Here is an 18,140-nt window from a genome sequence, read left to right on the forward strand (position 1 = left end):
CCCCGTCGGAGTCGGATCCCTGTCGGATCCGTCTACTCGCAAGGAATATTCAAGATGTGATTTAATTTTGATGGTCAAAAGTAATAATGTTTCAAAGATTCATTTGCCGTTGTAAAAAATGTTTTTTTTTTCTGTTTTAAATGTTTCGGATGTTCCTTCTAAGTTAAAAATAATTAACTTCTCGCTGGACGACGGAGGATGGCATGAACCGTGCCTGGACGTGCAGTTTGCGCGCTGGACTGTCGTTAGGATTTATCGATGGTCCCTGGTTCAAACCCTGCCCGCTCCCATCCCCCGTCGTCCTGCGGGAGGTTTGGGCTAGGAAGTAAACTATCTTCAACTCTGAAGGAACATCCGAAACATGTAAAACAACGCGAGGCCGTCGAGATAATCAGTTCAGCACGCTAACAGCACGACCAGGCATTGCTCTTAACTTAATAACAAACTAATAGCCTATTATCGATAAAGAGATCTATTGCACATTACGGCATGACATCTATCGGATATAAACAATATGTCAGACGAGCGAATTTAGATAATCTTTCAGCATTGGTTTGTAGCCTAATTGAAAAAAAAATAGAAAAGAACAGATCAAAAGACTGAATGAATCATTAAATTTAAAAATAGTAGATTAGTATTAGTATATTATAACATTGCAATATTGATCTAGACGTTTGGAAATCTACACTTTAAGTATAGGAATTGAAATTCTATATCTTGATCAAGTCTATATCAGTCTAAACTAGACCTAGAGTTTCTTGATCTAAATTCTACAATTATTTTAATTAGTATATAAATCCAGATCTAGTTTAAAAAATCTAGATATACTGAAAAAAAATCTATATTTAGTTTTAAAAATCTAGATTAAATCTAAATCTAGCTATCATGCCTTTTTAAAAATACGAGTCAGATAACGAGCTTTTAATGAACATTATGCCTACTAGATATCTATACCGAGCTGTTTTAGCATTTCATTTGAAGAATTCATTCCATATGACGTCAAAGGAAAAAAAAATCCACTACGTCGCACGGCCTAGTTAGACTAAAAAAAATGTCTCATCAATACGAGCCAGTTATTGAGGGTTCATAGACATTGGTGCACCGAGGTTTTTTTTTAGCATTACATTTAAAGAATTCATTCATATGACGACAAAGGAAAAAAAAATTCCATTACGTCACAATGGGCTAGTAACCAAAAACGTTTTTATTAACACGAGAGATTTAACAAGGGTTCATAGACTCAGTGCACAAGGGACTATATATATATATATATATATCAGATTTTCAATAGCGTTTAGTTATTTTTTTTTTTATATAAACGTGACGGACAGACAAAACGCACAAAAATAAGCGGCTTTTATCCTGATGGGGGCACTAAAGAAAAAATAAATAAAAGTCTGGTTATTTAAAATTTTTTAAGGAATTAGTTTAGCACCATATCATGCCACGGCGTTACGCTACTGCACGAAAGTCGCTGCATAAAACGTTCATTTTAAACAAGGTTACAAAGACAGTTTGTGTGAAAACACAAACTCAAAATCGGCCCCCGAAGTGGTCCACCCAGGCAGGTAAAAAGGCAGGTGTTAATATTTCCAGAAAGAAATTCAGAATTAAATTCGATCAAAGACAAATGACAGAGAAGAATGGGGAAAGAAGGTTAACAGATCTTGTGTGGTGCCCCAGTGAACGTGAATGTGAAGTTAAATTTGAATCTGGCCTAACTGATGTCTTATAATGAATATCTAATTGATCTAATTGCTTTGTAAATGGTCAATCTCTAATTCCTTAAAAAAAAAAAGCAAGTGTTCTATATCTATGATATCGCACAGCAGCTCACGCAATAATATGAAAAACTACTTATTAAGTGTTGTTTTAAATGATGTCCTACTTATATGCAAACTAAATAGATATTTTCTCTTTAAAAAAAGTAAACATTTTTGTGTTTAAATGTAGTAGTTAGTATGACAGAACTTACATAACTTAGCAATACATATGTAAAAAAAAAATATTTTTTAACAAAAAATAAAAAATCATTTGCATGAATGTGTTAAATATAGTGTTTGTTACTATTAATAGTGAATATTTGTAAAAGTGGTGTATTTTTATGACAAAAACTGCTTGCATAAGTGATTTAAAAATTTAGATTTTTCGCTTTTAGAAAAAAAAAAGTAGCCGTTGCATCAGAACTTTGAATGGTCTAAAATATTATGATGTCGGATTTTCACTATCTTTTCTAGTTTTCGAGATCTAAACGGGACGGACAGACGGACAGACATTTCACACAAAACTAATAGCGTCTTTTCCCTTTCGTAAGCCGCTAAAAATGTGTGTGATATTTACATACAAAGTGCATTCTTAGCCTTTATAAACAAACATTAATGTTTTCGTTTAATTTTAGCAGCTAGTTGACCAGAAAAAAACACTTTTAACTAATATTTATATTTGTTGTGAACATTTCTTGTACATAAATATATTTGACTTAGTGATACTGACAAACGACTTAATTTGTTAACATATTGTGACATTGCCTCCCTTACATTTACGTAATTGTTTTAGAATTGGTGTATTTTTATGAAAAAAATTGCTTGTATAATTAATTTTATAAACTAAACGGTGTGCTTTTAGAAAACCAAAAGTAGCCGCATCGCAAGTGAAATAATATTTTTCATTTTCGAGATCTGAGTGTTACAGACGGACAGTCGGACATTTTGCACAAACCTAATAGCAGCTTTTCCCCTTACGTGGGCCGCTAAAAAAAAGAGAGTGAAATAAAGACTTTAAGAAAATATAGAGAGGTGGAGAGAGAGAATGAAGGAGAGAGGAAGCCAAAGTGAGAGAAAACATTCAAAGAGAAATTTAGAAAAAAGAAAAGAAGGGGGGGGGTAAGGAATGAATGGCGCGAGATAAGACTTATACTATAAGGCTTGTCTTTGAATCCGAAGATTAAGTAGTGCAGTATTTCATTTGGCTACGCAGCCCTAGCTGTAATCCACATAATTTGCCACATCCAGCGCAGTCATAACCGTTGTCTGTCTGTGGTTGAAGTTCCACTTCCAACATTGACAGATTGAAAAACTAAAGGAAAATATTTTTAAAAAAAGTTGGAAGATCTGAACATCAGTAGATAGTGGGACTGAGGCTTAGGCAAACCGCATTGATATTTTATATATTACTTTTATTTTTACAAAGCTTAAATCAACCCAGTGGCGTAACTAGCCATGTGCGGGTGGTGCGGGCCGCACGGGGCATCAAGTGATGAGGGGGCATCAAACTAAGGACAATTTAAACTTTGTCAGTAAAAACTACACAAATTACAAACCCAGACTATTCTAGCTGAAATGTAAATTAAACATTTATTTATTTATTTAGCCCTGAGTTGACTAGGTTTATTTACATCTCTAAAGGAAACGCGTAAACTTAGATATTAACTGAAGACTAGCCTGACCTGACTAGATTTGTTTACATCTCTAAAGGAAACGCGCTTTTACACCTCCACGTGACTTTCTTCTAAGGAAAATACCAAACGGCAAAAAGTTTTCAGAAAGTGTTACAAGCCCCCCCCCCCCCCCATATTTTGCTTCCCTTTCACACTACTCTTTTGACAAGATGAAGTATCAGCCTGTGTATCAGCTACATCAGCATTTCAAATCCAACAAAATGGATTCAACGATAGATGGAGGTTATCACCAATAAATGAAAACATAGACCAGCAGAGCTCACATTCAGCCAGCTGGGAGGAAATTTGTCTTCGTGAAAAGAGCGTCATTCACAGTGATGGTCAAGATTTATTGAAACAAGAAGAAAGAAAAGTGGAAAGATTACAAGAAGAGAGTCCTGGGCATCATTTGTTTTCTCTCAGATCAGAATCTGGCATCGTGGGCATCACGACAAAAGTGAAAGAAGAATTTAAAGAACAAAAATGTAGTCAATGTGTTGAAGTTATTGAAATTACTCTCCTAGTGGACTCCAGTCATAAGGAAGCATTGGGTTCGAACCAAACTTACAAAAATACACAAGAATTTAGTGTAATTATGGGTGGTCATGGAAATAAATCCTACAGCAAGTCAAACAAGACAAAACTATTATTTTCGACTTTCTACCTGGCATCTAAAAAGTTGGATCGACCTTAGAAACTGGACGGTAATGGATGATGACGAGTCAATTTTTGTGAGTCTTTCGTCGACTTCATCGACACTAAGGATCAGCTTCTGGAATCACTGCAATTATTTGAGTTTGGCTCAGAAATAATGGAGGTAAAGGCTTTAATATTGCTGCTGTCATGAAATGTCAACACTAGGGTGTCCAAAAGCGTATTCTATAAGAAAATCTTAAAGCAGAATTATTGCCTGCTCAAACCATTCTCCTAATCTGGCAGAGTTAGATGAAGTCGATGTAGTTATATTTTCTGATATACTCTATCTTTTCTGGAGGGCATCGCTGAAACCAGTATTACCTTTGCTAAAAGCATATGCTCAACCCTGGGGATTAGTGCATAAGCTCTACGTATTTGACACAAGAAAAAGATGCCAGGCGAAATCAATAAAGATTCTGTACTAACATACAAGAAAGAGCTATGGGGGGGGGGATTTATTTTTTGTTGAACCTAAGCATTGAACAAATTATCACCAAATTGGAACACCTTAAGATGTGGCTGATAAATTTGAATTTATGTCACATCCCAATCTTTGGATCCTTAGATTGAAATAAATCTTGACATTGCTCCTAGCGAAATTAATCAAATTTCGTCTGGAGCGAAAGAGGCTGCAACCATTTCTTCTTTAGAATTTCCAATTTTTTAAAAATAAAAACCAGGTGAGCAAGAGTTTTAAAAACATATCGCTTTGATAGTTTTGTACCGAATATCGTCATCGTGATTCGCTTATATCTGATGGTTGTGTATACATACGAGGGAAATTAAAAAAAAATTACTAAAATGATCAAGAATTATTTGCAACCAACGATGACAACATTTTGCTGTTATGTTTCGTTTTTTTTTTTGGAGTGAGGTCATCACGAGGAGCTCCCACACAGGGCATCAAATACCCTAGCTACACCATTGAATCAACCCACTGAGTCTGTCTGGTCAAAAGGTGTGTCCACGTGATTTCTCCGACTCCTTGAATCAAACTGAAATGTTGCACTTATTTCTTTTACGTGACAAAACAAGAATCAATTTTTAAAAATTTACAATTAGTTAATTAGCTATAGGTAATTAACTATTTTGTTTGGTATCTCGAAAAAGGGAAAGAAATTGTGCTTTAGGAAGTGATGGTATAAGCTGAATTGGTCCCTTTTATAGGTCAAACAAACAGTATATAACTCTTTAATAATCTCTAGTTAAAAGTACCTCACTAGTGTTGTGGTTATCTGCCGTGGAACCGTCAACCACGAGTTCGAGTTCAGAGCCCCCCCCCCCCCTTTTTTTTTTTGTTTTGAACATGCTTTTATAAACAATTATGGTAAATTCACCCAAACAACCCATTCTCACCCCCCCCCCCCCCATTTTCCCAACTTGTCCACATAAATGATAGGATCATAGCGTATTGAAGAAACTAATGGTATAAAATTGCGCTGGACGAATACAATCGGTAAATATATTGTAATCGCACAGATTATTTGTTGTTGGTCTAGGATCTATTAAAAACTTCATTAAATTCATAAATTAAAAATAATTAAAACATCTACACTTCATATACTTTTTTTTACAAGTATTTTTAAGTTTTAAACTTGTTTACATTTTATTTTACCGTCTGGAAGATTGCGTCCTCCTTTTTAAGGTCATGCCCTCCGTTCGCACCTCAAACGTGACAATGTCTGAGATTTACTTTGTTATTCATTGTTATTTATATTTAAAAAAAACATACATTCACAAATGCACTAATTATTTTATTTACAACCGAGTTCACCAGATTGTTTAGAATGCTATCAATGCTACATTTGGCCTTCTGAAAGAGAACTATTTTTTTTATATATATCAAATAGATAAGCCGTTTTTTAATACATAGTGAAACATTTGAATCATTGTATTAAATAAAATTATTCTGCTAGTTCATGTTACATAATTTGTTGAACAGATTAAAAGTCACATGACAGTATCCTAATGTGTCTCAGTCTCAATGGGAAATAAAGAAGTCGGTCTTTGTGAGGTTCTAATTGCTGTGACATTATGTTCCACATTGATAGCCCAGTGGCTGGTGGTTACATTCTAGCTCACATGTAATTTGTTCTTTGATTCTTTTAATTTCCTTTTCTATTTAATAATAAGAATAATAATATATCTTTACAATCCATTATCATCCTTGAGGAAATACGCCTTAATAATAATAGTGCATGACACATACAACAATGTTACAACGACTACAAAGAAAAAGTAGATCTCTATTCACAGCACAGTATTACTCCAATATTACATGTCAAGTATCTATTTTTAGATGGTCTCCTCCAATTCCTCGTGTGTCTCATTTGGCTAGAGTGTTGCCCTCTGACATTGTAAGGTTTGGTTTAGTGTCTTTGTCAGTTTTGTAGAGACAGTTGTCCATCACAGAACTAACGGAAGAGTGTAGAGATGTGAGTTTTGGAGAGAGGGAGAGAGAGAGAGAGAGACAGCTGTCCAGGACAGACCTAATGTTTGAGTATAGAGATGTGAGTTTTGTAAAGAGAGACAGCTGTCCAGGACAGACCTAATGTTTGAGTGTAGAGATGTGAGTTTTGTAAAGAGAGACAGCTGTCCAGGACAGACCTAATGTTTGAGTGTAGAGATGTGAGTTTTGTAAAGAGAGACAGCTGTCCAGGACAGACCTAATGTTTGAGTGTAGAGATGTGAGTTTTGTAAAGAGAGACAGCTGTCCAGGACAGACCTAATGTTTGAGTGTAGAGATGTGAGTTTTGTAGAGAAAGACAGCTGTCCAGGACAGACGTAATGTTTGAGTATAAAGATGTGAGTTTTGTAAAGAGAGACAGCTGTCCAGGACAGACCTAATGTTTGAGTGTAGAGATGTGAGTTTTGTAAAGAGAGACAGCTGTCCAGGACAGACCTAATGTTTGAGTGTAGAGATGTGAGTTTTGTAAAGAGAGACAGCTGTCCAGGACGACCTAATGTTTGAGTGTAGAGATGTGAGTTTTGTAAAGAGAGACAGCTGTCCAGGACAGACCTAACGTTTGAGTGTAGAGATGTGAGTTTTGTAAAGAGAGATGCGTTAAAATTGTTCATCACCCCACGAAATTTCTGCTCGTAGTTTTTATCATTGCATTGCTACTTTTATTTTGCCTCAAAATAATTTCAAGAAAGTCTGGATCTATGTACGGGTAGGCTATAAAGAAAGTCTGGATCTATGTACGGGTAGGCTATAAAGAAAGTCTGGATCTATGTACGGGTAGGCTATAAAGAAAGTCTGGATCTATGTACGGGTAGGCTATAAAGAAAGTCTGGATCTATGTACGGGTAGGCTATAAAGAAAGTCTGGATCTATGTACGGGTAGGCTATAAAGAAACTCTGGATCTATGTACGGGTAGGCTATAAAGAAACTCTGGATCTATGTACGGGTAGGCTATAAAGAAAGTCTGGATCTATGTACGGGTAAGCCCTAGGATTAATAGGGGAGATGAAATAAGAAAACACAATGTTGAACATATTTTCATTCTGTTTTAGACTCATATCTTTACAGTGTCCAAAAACAGTCGAGCCAGAAGCCTTAAGGGTTCTTGACCTAGGGGAAGGCTTTTAGCCAGAGGTTAGGGATGACCCCTCCCCTGTCCGGAGGGTGCCCATTAACTAAATCACTATTTTTCAAATTTTTACAAGTGACGCCCCCCCGCCCCCAAACCAAGCCAAAGAAAAGTCCGTTAGCGTCCTCAACCTTTCCAGACAGAGATTTTCTTGCACTCTTAGCTTCAGAAATGTATTTGCTCTACAAGGCCAAGGCCGGCTATAAGTGAGCAGGAAGAAAGAAGCCATGTGTTTTATTTCAAAATAATATTTAGATTTGAAACAAGCTTTAGACGATTGTATTGTCTATATGACCTAAACATGTGCTCTGGTACTGTTGTATTTACAGATCAGTAACGAGACATGGATTTGGCCTACAAGTTTATTTGTTTGAGAATATCTTACTTAATGCTCATATAGAAAAATAAAAAGGCCACCGGAAATGTGAATCTGTTCTTGATCAGCTTTCATTTAATCAATGAGCTCAATGATCTACAATGTCTGGCCATGAATACCAAGAACATCAAAAGTTTTATTTTCCTATTTGGAAATGTGTCGGACATTTTATTTTTCCATTCACAGTTTGTAGAGAACACGTTTCTCGTCCTTATTTGCCATTTTCCATCATTTTATACTGCTATCTACTGCTACATGTTACATCCTAAATCAACGAGTTTCAATGGAAGTAGAAAGACAAATATTAGAACTAGAACAAGCTTTCAATTATCACTGAGTGTGAGGAGGTCACTTCTTCAGATCCTCCATTATCCAGAGTGAGGCGTTCACTTCGTTGTTTTCTAGGCACCTCATTATAGTCAAAATCATCAGTTCCAGTCAAAACATTGTCACAAATATCAGGTCCATCTTTATCATAGTCACAACCACAAATTCTTATCATATACTAGTCACATTAATTATTTCCAGTCATAGCATAGTCACAATCATAAATTCATGTCACGACATTGTCAGACTCATCAGGTCCAGTCACAATAGTGTCAGACTCATCAGGTCCAGTCACGACATTGTCAGACTCATCAGGTCCAGTCACGACATTGTCAGACTCATCAGGTCCAGTCACGACATTGTCAGACTCATCAGGTCCAGTCACGACATTGTCAGACTCATCAGGTCCAGTCACGACATTGTCAGACTCATCAGGTCCAGTCACGACATTGTCAGACTCATCAGGTCCAGTCACGACATTGTCAGACTCATCAGGTCCAGTCTTATCTTGCATATATTATTTTAAAAATCTTTTTCTGTGAATGAAGATGTTCAGAACCACTTCCAAACGACTTTCAGCATTTCAAAATGACATTTTCTATTTTTAAATTCTTACTCTTTTGCTGTAATTGTAGGGTATCTATTGTCCTTAGATCTTGCGCGCATAAACGTTTTTGATTTGAGAAACAAACTAACAATCAAGGTAATACGCCTTTTAGATTATAGTTTCTTTTATCTACATATGTTAATACAGATATGGAAATGTTAATTTAAAAAAAAACGTTAAAGCTAACATTCAAATAGAATAATTTTACCTTTTTTAAAACAAAAAACCTTGACAAAGTGTTGTTACGACAACTCGCTGGTATGTAATGTCATATTGTTAAGAGTTTTAGTGTATTGCCACTAGATAAAAAGTATTCCAATGTTCTACTTTGAATGACGGCATTTTCAGATGAGGTTATATGAAACCAAGTCGGCTTCACGACCATAGCAATATCCAAAAATAATTTAAGAATATTCATGAACAATTATAAAAATCTACAATTAAAACAATATATAAAAAAAAACGGCAAAGCAGGATATGTTTTAGTGGCTTCTTAGAAAAATGCATAGCTTTTTTTTAAAGTCTTATGATATTGTTTGAAATGTGATTAAAACTAAAATTATTTCTTTTCAAACATATTTTAAACACAAAGACTTTTTTTCTGTTAGTGATGAAATTTTATTTCAAAATTGTCTAGTTATGTAGCTTATAAAGACATATAGGGAATCATCAGAGGTTAGACAATGGCTTCATAAGTAATATAGAATAAAGAACATTGCTTTTCACTATTCACCTTGTGAGTTATGATACACAGGCAACATCTTAAGAAATGTTTAGACCGCAATTTCATTTCTATTTGTATCTAATTATTAAAAAAATTCTAAATAAAATACAAACCCATGCCGAAAATAATCTTATCTTTCAACATCTTTGTAAAACAAATAATGACAAAGATGTTAGACTCTTGTTGTAAACTGAAGTTCGCTGCATTTCGAAAGGGTTTTGTTATTGCTCGTTTTGTTCAACTGTTGGCGGTGACTTAGAGCTGGCTAAAAATTGGTTCTCCATGGTAGGCATCTAACGCAAATGAATGAAACTAACCTCCAACTGCAAGGAATGAAATGTACTGTCATTGATTATATCATTTTTTCTTTTATCTTTTACATCTATTTTAACGAGTTTTACAATCTCACATAACTTGTTTGTTGACAAATGAATTACTGCCTAAGGACATCGATATCTATGCAATTCAAATAACTATGCTCTATGAAGAAATGACGAGTCGCTTCTAGGATGTAAATAAATTTAAAAAAAAATAAATATAAATGACAATATATATTAACCATCTGTTACCGATGTTCAAATAGAGTTGCAAGACAAAATAGATTTACAAAATTATGTCTTCAGTAGAAAGAATGTTGAAATTGGAGACACAACAGAGATGTGGCTGCATTTGAATGTTTTAGTAAAATTCCAAAACTGTGGTCGAAAATGGGCTTATTTTTTTTAGCTTTTCCTTGAACATACATGGTATAGCTAGATTTAGTGCTAACAAACTAATAAGCAAAATAAATAAGCAAAGAAATAGAATGGATGTAGCCACTAGAGGTGACCTTCGCCTTGTTTGGTAAATTTAAAGCTTAAAATTTCTAATATTGTCAGACTGCAGGAGGCACAAGGTTCCCATTAGCTTAATTTCATTTTAATAATAATAATAATAATAATCTTTATTATCCGTAATATTATCCGTGAATTCAGCAATAATAATGTTTATATTAAAAATAAAACTAAATTTACAATTAAACCTGAAAACAGTAGGCCCTAATATTCCAAAATTTAAAAGGGGACTATTGTTAGGATTTGAAAGAAAGTCATGACAATGAGATTAATTTTTGTGTGTAATCACTGCAAATTAATTGACAATTTTTGTATAATGATAATATTGGTATTGCCTTCGATTCCGAAGAATACGACTGAAGGCAGTGTTTCACATAACTACGCAAACCCAGTTTCGACCTGCATATTTTCCCTAAGTTTGTGCAGACAAAGCCGTTGTCTGCTGGCGGTCTATTTAAATTTTCTTTCCGTCTTTTGCGCCTGTCTTCAATAATGGCTTTTCTTTGAGTCTCAAATGTTTGTTACGCTGCTTTTGTGAGAGCTCTCCAACTGTATCTCTCAGAGGCCATCTGCTGCCAGCGAATGCTGCCAGTTACTTTCCTCTATGCCAGTGAGGGCATCTTTATAGCGCTTACGGTTGACACTTCTGTAACTCCGTTCTTCTCTAAGCTCACCAAAGAAAATCGCCTTTGGCATGCGGTCGTCTCCTATGCGGGATAAGTGTTATTGATAGGATAAAAATTAGTAAAAATATGATATTTTGTTCAAATTTGCCTTCTCACGCTTCTTCATAAGTGTGTTTCTTATATGGAGGGGGGGATGGGGCGCTGGCTGATTTCTTTAAAGAAAAAATACGAAAAGGGGCGGTAGGTCAAAAAAGGTTGAAGACTACTGCTCTAGACTCTAGTCAAATGTGAATATTCGTTTGTTATGGATCTCCCTGCTCTATTTTGTGTCTGTTCTAGTTTCTTAATGTTTTCTTGAGTTGAGGGGTCCCAAACAGAGGATGCATATTCTATTATTGGCCTAACCAAGGTTAAATAACATTTTAGGTTTATGTTCTTATTTGATTTTTAGAAATTTCTTTTAATAAACCCTAATGCTTTGTTTGATTTTTTAAAATAGTTCTATCAATATGGGGATTCCATGACAGTTTTTCATTTATTATAACACCTAGATATTTTGCGTTTTTAGTCTGTGGTTTACCATGAATAAGATAAGTGGAATTTATTTGTTTTAGTTTTTTTGTTACTCTTAATAACTGACATTTTTCTGTGTGGAAAGACATGCTCCAATTGGATTCCCATTTCTGTAATTCATCTAATTCTCTTTGTAAAAATTCTGTATCATGTGTTGTTTTTTATTGTTCTATATATTATGCAATCATCTGCAAATAATCTGACTTTTGTTCCTGAACTAATGCAATTTGGTAAATCATTTATGTAAATTAAAAATAATAGTGGACCTAAGAGTAAGACTGTTCCTTGAGTTACACCTGAGTTTACTGTTAGAGGTGTTCATTTGGAGCCATTTATTACTCAAGTTTTTCTCTCCCTTTCAGAATGGACCATCAATGCCAAAATATTTCAATTTTTTAAGCAAACTTATGTTGGTGAACTTTGTCAACGGCCTTGGAAAAATCTAGTAAGATAGCATAATAAATAAATATGGGGGTGACATTAGCTTCTTTCCAGTCCCTTGGTACTCTGCCCTGGTTAAGAGATGCATGAAAAAAGTATTTTGAACATTGGTGCTAGATCATTGCTTAGTTCTTTGAGTAATCTAGCTGGAATACCATCAGGTCCAGATTCTTTATTTGGTTTAATGTTTGCAAATAGTTTTTGGATTCCATTTTCTTGTACTTCTATATCTTCTATGTTGTCTACTTAGTTCAAGTTAAGTAATATGTCTTTGTCACCTGGGGCTAATGCAAAGTATATTATTTAGTATGTTAGCTAAGTTTCATTATCATTACGTGTTAAGTTATCTTCTTTTAGTGGCGCTACTCCAGTTTTTTCCATTTTCTTAGACTTAATGTATGACCATAAGTTTTTGTTGTTATCTTTAGATATTACATTGTTTATGTATTCACTCTGCAGCTGTATGCTTACTTTTTAGGTTAGGTGTTTAATTTTAATATTCTTTTTATAAACTCATTTTGCCTTAGTTTCTTTAAATTTTCTATGTAGGTTTTCCTTCTGTTTACAAAGTTTCTTTAATCTATAATTAAACCAGCATCTATTTTAATAAAACCTAATGTTTTGTTTGATTTTTTAATAGCTTCATCAATATGTGTATTCCATGATAGTTTTTCATTTATTATAACACCTAAGTATTTGGGCTTTTTAGTCTGTGTTACTGGTTTACCATGAATAAGATAAGTGGAATTTATTTGTTTTAGTTATTTCTGTTACTCTTAATAACTGACATTTTTTCTGGGTGGAAAGATAAGCTCCAATTCGATTCTCATTTCTGTAATTCATCCATTTTAGTTTGCAAAATTTCTGTATCTTGTGTTGTTTTTATTGTTCTATATGTTATGCATCTTCCGAGTTTATTCCTGAACTGACGCAAAATTTATGTAAATTAAAAATATAGTAAAATTTTATTTATTTGATTAAGAAACAAATCTAGCAAGCGACTCCCCACAAAATAAGTAAATAAATAATAAATAAATAAAATATCATGCATACATATTAGACTCATTCTTTCACAGTTTCATTCGAGTATGGAACGAGTTGCTTGAGTCAGACAGGAAATCCAATGATCAAACAAAGTTTAGGTCTCTAATTAACAAGCTCACAAAGATGGACACGAAGTTGTGAGAATTTTCTGTTACATTTCTTTGTATTAGCTTGCAAGTTCTAAAATTGTGGAACCTCCCTGGAACACTGATCTCAACAAGTACTTATTGTACCCATGTTCTCTGATGAAGTGATTAGTCAGCTTGTAGATGTCACAGGTTTGTATGTTGAAATATACCACTGGACTATTTTACTTGAAGTAGTCAGCTGGTAAGATGAATTAAGTCTTACTCGAAGATGTCAGCTGATAAGATGAGTTGAGCTCTACTTGAAGTTGTCAGTTGATAAGATGAGTTACTGTGACTTGCCTGGGATTTTATATAATGCCTAGATCTAATGTTAACTGTTAGATTTAATAAAGAAGATCCTTTTGATTCAAACACATAAACTTTAATTCTCAACTGGGAAACACAAACTTATAATATAATATATAAAATATAAAATATTCAAATAACTACTAGATTTAGTATAAGTATAAAACTGATCTCTATTAATTCTAACTCAAAAACAATAAACGTCTTTCCTCTGTGAGATTCAATCTACGACTGGTTTACCCACGTTATTATGATCTCGTTCTCGTTTCGGAGAAAAAAAGGCTAAACCAATTAAATTACTGTTTACTACCACGTGACAAGCGCGTCTTTGGTTTGAGTGACAGATGTTACCACGTCATAGGAATTTCCAGACTTGAACTATAACCTTGAACTAAGTTATTATTTAATAATTATTAATTAAATACTATGTTTGACATAGATACGAGACATAATACCCCCGCTCTCTTTAACATTTTGTATGTAATTAAAAAATGCGTATGGTAAATATTTACATGCAAAAAAAAAATTATGCTACATTAGATCTATAATATATGAATGTGATATACATGAATATGATAGTACATGACAATCTTATGAGTAATGGAATAATATTGCAAGACGTATGGAGTAAAATCAAAATTACAACTGTATGTCATGTAAAATAAAATTACTTAAGTACAACTTGATAATGCGTCAGAGAAGACATTCAAGTGACTTGGGATTGTCTTGACTTCGAACTGTTAATCCATGCGCTGTAAACTCCAACGAGTCAATCGTCCTTCGCCATCCTTTTTGAGTTCATGAAAACTAGTGGTGCATGGTCGGTAAGCAAAGTGAAGTGTGCACCCAGTAAATATTTGGTGAACTTGGATATGGCCTAAACAATGTCCAAATATTCTGGTTCTATTGTGAAGTATCTGGTTGTTTTGATCTTCTCGATTTTGTCGTGTAGTTATGTTGAAAACTTTATGTAGTTCCTTCATATGTTCTTTCCAACATTTATGGACTATACAAATGTCATCAATGTTAGAGACTGTGTCTTTACGTTGTCCAAGTATTCTGCGGAGAGCTCTGCTGAAAGTGATGCTACTAGCATTGACTAGTCCAGATGGCATATAGTTAAACTGGAAAAGTCCAAATGCTGTTGTAAAGGCGGTAAAAGGTTTGGATTCCTCTTTCATTGGTAGTACCCTCTGGATACGTCTAACTTGGTAAAGAACTTTGCCTCGAGAATTATGATATGAGATCTTCTGAGTTGGGCATGGGATAGGAATCAAGGCGAGTAATTTTGTTTAGCTGTCTGAAATCGACACCATTCTTGGAGTTTATGCTTGTTGTCGTTTGATGAGTACAATTGGTGCAGCATATGGTGAATTAGAATGTTCAATGATGCCTTGTTCTAGAAGTTGATTAATTTCTTGTTGAAGAAAATCTCTGTAGTGTATTGGTAAAGGATTAGGTCTTGATTTTGGAGGCTTGTTGTCATTGAGTATGATTTCGTGTTCGATAATGGAAGTCTTGTCTGGAACATCTGTGAATATTTCTGAATGTTCTTTAAGAATGTTTGTTAACTCTTCTTGTTTTTGAGGTGACAGTTTATCAATTTTGATATCTTGCCAGGATTAGGTCTGCTTTGTATGTGTATCTGGTGTTCTAAGATCATTGATATCTGACATGTTATTCTCGTCTTCTTCAGGTATGACTGCTAAACATGACATGACTATTTCTGTTTGTTCTGGGCTTGTAGTGTCATCTGTCTCAGCATTGTATTTCTGTAGCATGTTGATATGGTATATTTTCTTTTTGTTATGAATGTCAATTTCACAATCGACATCTGTAATTTTTCTGAGTACAGGGAATGGACTTAGCCATTTAATGAATAATGTTGGAAGGGGTCGCACCAGGAAATTTTTTAGAAACACTGTCTTACTTCAAATCATTGTATAAGTGATATGTACTTATGATTATTTATTTTGTATTAATTTAAGAAAAATATTCAGCTCTGAGTTGGTTCGTTTTGTCTTAATGGTGTTTGTAAGCACCTCCGAATCCGCGTAAAATAGATGATTGTGTAGACTATGCACATCTCTTCCAAATACAAAAGTATTATCATTATGAAAGTTTGCGGAACGCTGAAAAAGTTTCACCGTCAATGGATTTTGTATTTCGAGTCCCTTGATTATGTAATGTATGTCCCATGTCGGTTGTTTTAGGAATACATAAATCAAGACGACATTACAGGTACAAAAGGAGTCAATGATTCGAGTCATAGTAATTGTCAAAAGACATTATTATAATGCAGATTATATAAAGAAAATTTTTTAAAATTGCTCTTGAAAAGAAAACAGCAAAATATGCAGCGCATTCAAAATTAAATGATTTTGAAATGAAGCCCAAGTGATCCGTTATAGAACGAATTATTAGTGACAACGTCTCGCTTTTAGAGGATCCACGAATAGTTTCTTGAACACCTAAATAAATAGATTACTTTTAACACGATTTAACAATTTGAGTGAAATATAAAATACAATCTTTGAAATTGTGTAAGCCCACAAATATTTTCACACACGGACACACAAATGGATTCTACAGATATGTCTCATACCGAACTAATCACTATTCTTTCTCCTGTTTCTTGTATACCTCGTGTGGAAATACATTTAATTTTCTGGTGTTTCGCCCGATTACTGATACAACTGGAGAAGGAATGGTCTACAAAAGATTTATATCAAAGGACGCATTTGGTACAGGGTCCAGCTCAGTTTTAATGAATTAATGAAAAGGGGGATGGCGGTTTTCGCGGCGGCCCTGAGTTTTCATATGCGCGTTTCTTTTCATTGTAAAACATCCTGCATCCTAAATCTCCATAAATATTTTTGTGCTATATTAGTCGTTAGACAGAGATATCAAGCTAAATGGTGTAGCATCCATTTACATATCAAGCTGAATGGTGTAGCATCCATTTACAAGGAACAAACCAGTTTCAGCCCAAGAAAGTATTGTTCCAAGAGGAGATAAGCGTGCAGCAGTATGGACTATTACCAGGAAACATTGTAGTCAAAGTAAAATTAGATTGGACCATAGACTATATATATATATATATATATATAGAGAGAGAGAGAGAGATAGATAGATAGATACAGATAGATAGATAGATAGATAGATAGATAGAGATAGATAGATAGATAGATAGATAGATAGATAGATAGATAGATAGATAGATAGATAGATAGATAGATAGATAGATAGATAGATAGATAGATAGATAGGTCAGACTAAATTGTTTTTGTCTTATGATCATGTAATAAATTAACTTCGGGTTTATCTTTTCATTACAATAATCCAGGGGTTCTCAACCTGTGAATCGCGACCCCTTTGGGGGTCGAATGACCATATGCCAGGGGTAGCCTAAGACCATTGGAAAATTGGGAGGGGAGGGGGTAATAATTTTTTTATCGGAATGTTGTTGTTGTTGTTGTTTCTAATGTGTTCTAACAAGAGAATTTGTTATGGAATGGGACATTACTCAAAGTACAGTATTACCAAACCAATCATGAAACGATCGTCAAGCTTCAATGGGAAAAAAAATAGTGGGGGAGACAAATATAAACGCGGACATACTGCCAGAGGATACAGAGGGCACTTTTAGTGAATGTAACAACCTTGGTTAAAAGTTAACTGTTTTTTTTTATTATTTCTTCTTTGTTTTTTTGTTTTATAATTGTCATTCAAATAGATGCTGCAGACTACATCTCCTTTGTTTATTAAATAAATTTTTCAACAAGTGAATCTACTGTCCACCAAAGCGTCGAAACATCATTGCGGGATCAAACATTTCTTTGGTGAAGATCTAAGCACGAAATAATTCGCCGTCGTTTTATAGTCAATGGAAATAAACTCATAATGGAGCAACTCATGAACACGGACTTCGAACAAAAGAAAGTTAAGGAAAGAAAAGAGAATGACGATTAGAGTTTTACTTCAATAGTTCAAGCGGGAATTCCGAGACCCCGATGCAGCATTTATAGTAATGTTCTCTCTGACTTATGTATTAAGGCTGAACAAACGTCCGAGCTTTGCCGATAACGACATCCAGTAATTTAGTTTTGAATCCTGATTAAGTTCAGACTTGACTCAGATGGCAAGTACCATAATTAAAACATATCAGCTTATGAATCTTCTTATTTTGGTGGCTCCCTGAGTTCTAAAACCTCACACCATTACCAAGGAGTTCTTGTTAGCGACCAAAGACATTGCTCGTTATGATTGGAGCAAAATGTATTAATCAAATTAGTTTCCATACCTGATAACATTACTCAAATGGGGGTAGTTGACATGTCTTCTGAAGCCTGGTCGAGGTGTGCTTGAACTTGGCTTGGTTCGACACCCGACTCGGGCAGAGTTGTGTTTACTGAGCGTCTGAAGCCTG

The sequence above is a fragment of the Biomphalaria glabrata genome, chromosome 11 (genome assembly GCF_947242115.1).
Source record: "Biomphalaria glabrata chromosome 11, xgBioGlab47.1, whole genome shotgun sequence".
NCBI classification, from domain to species: Eukaryota; Metazoa; Mollusca; class Gastropoda; family Planorbidae; genus Biomphalaria; species Biomphalaria glabrata.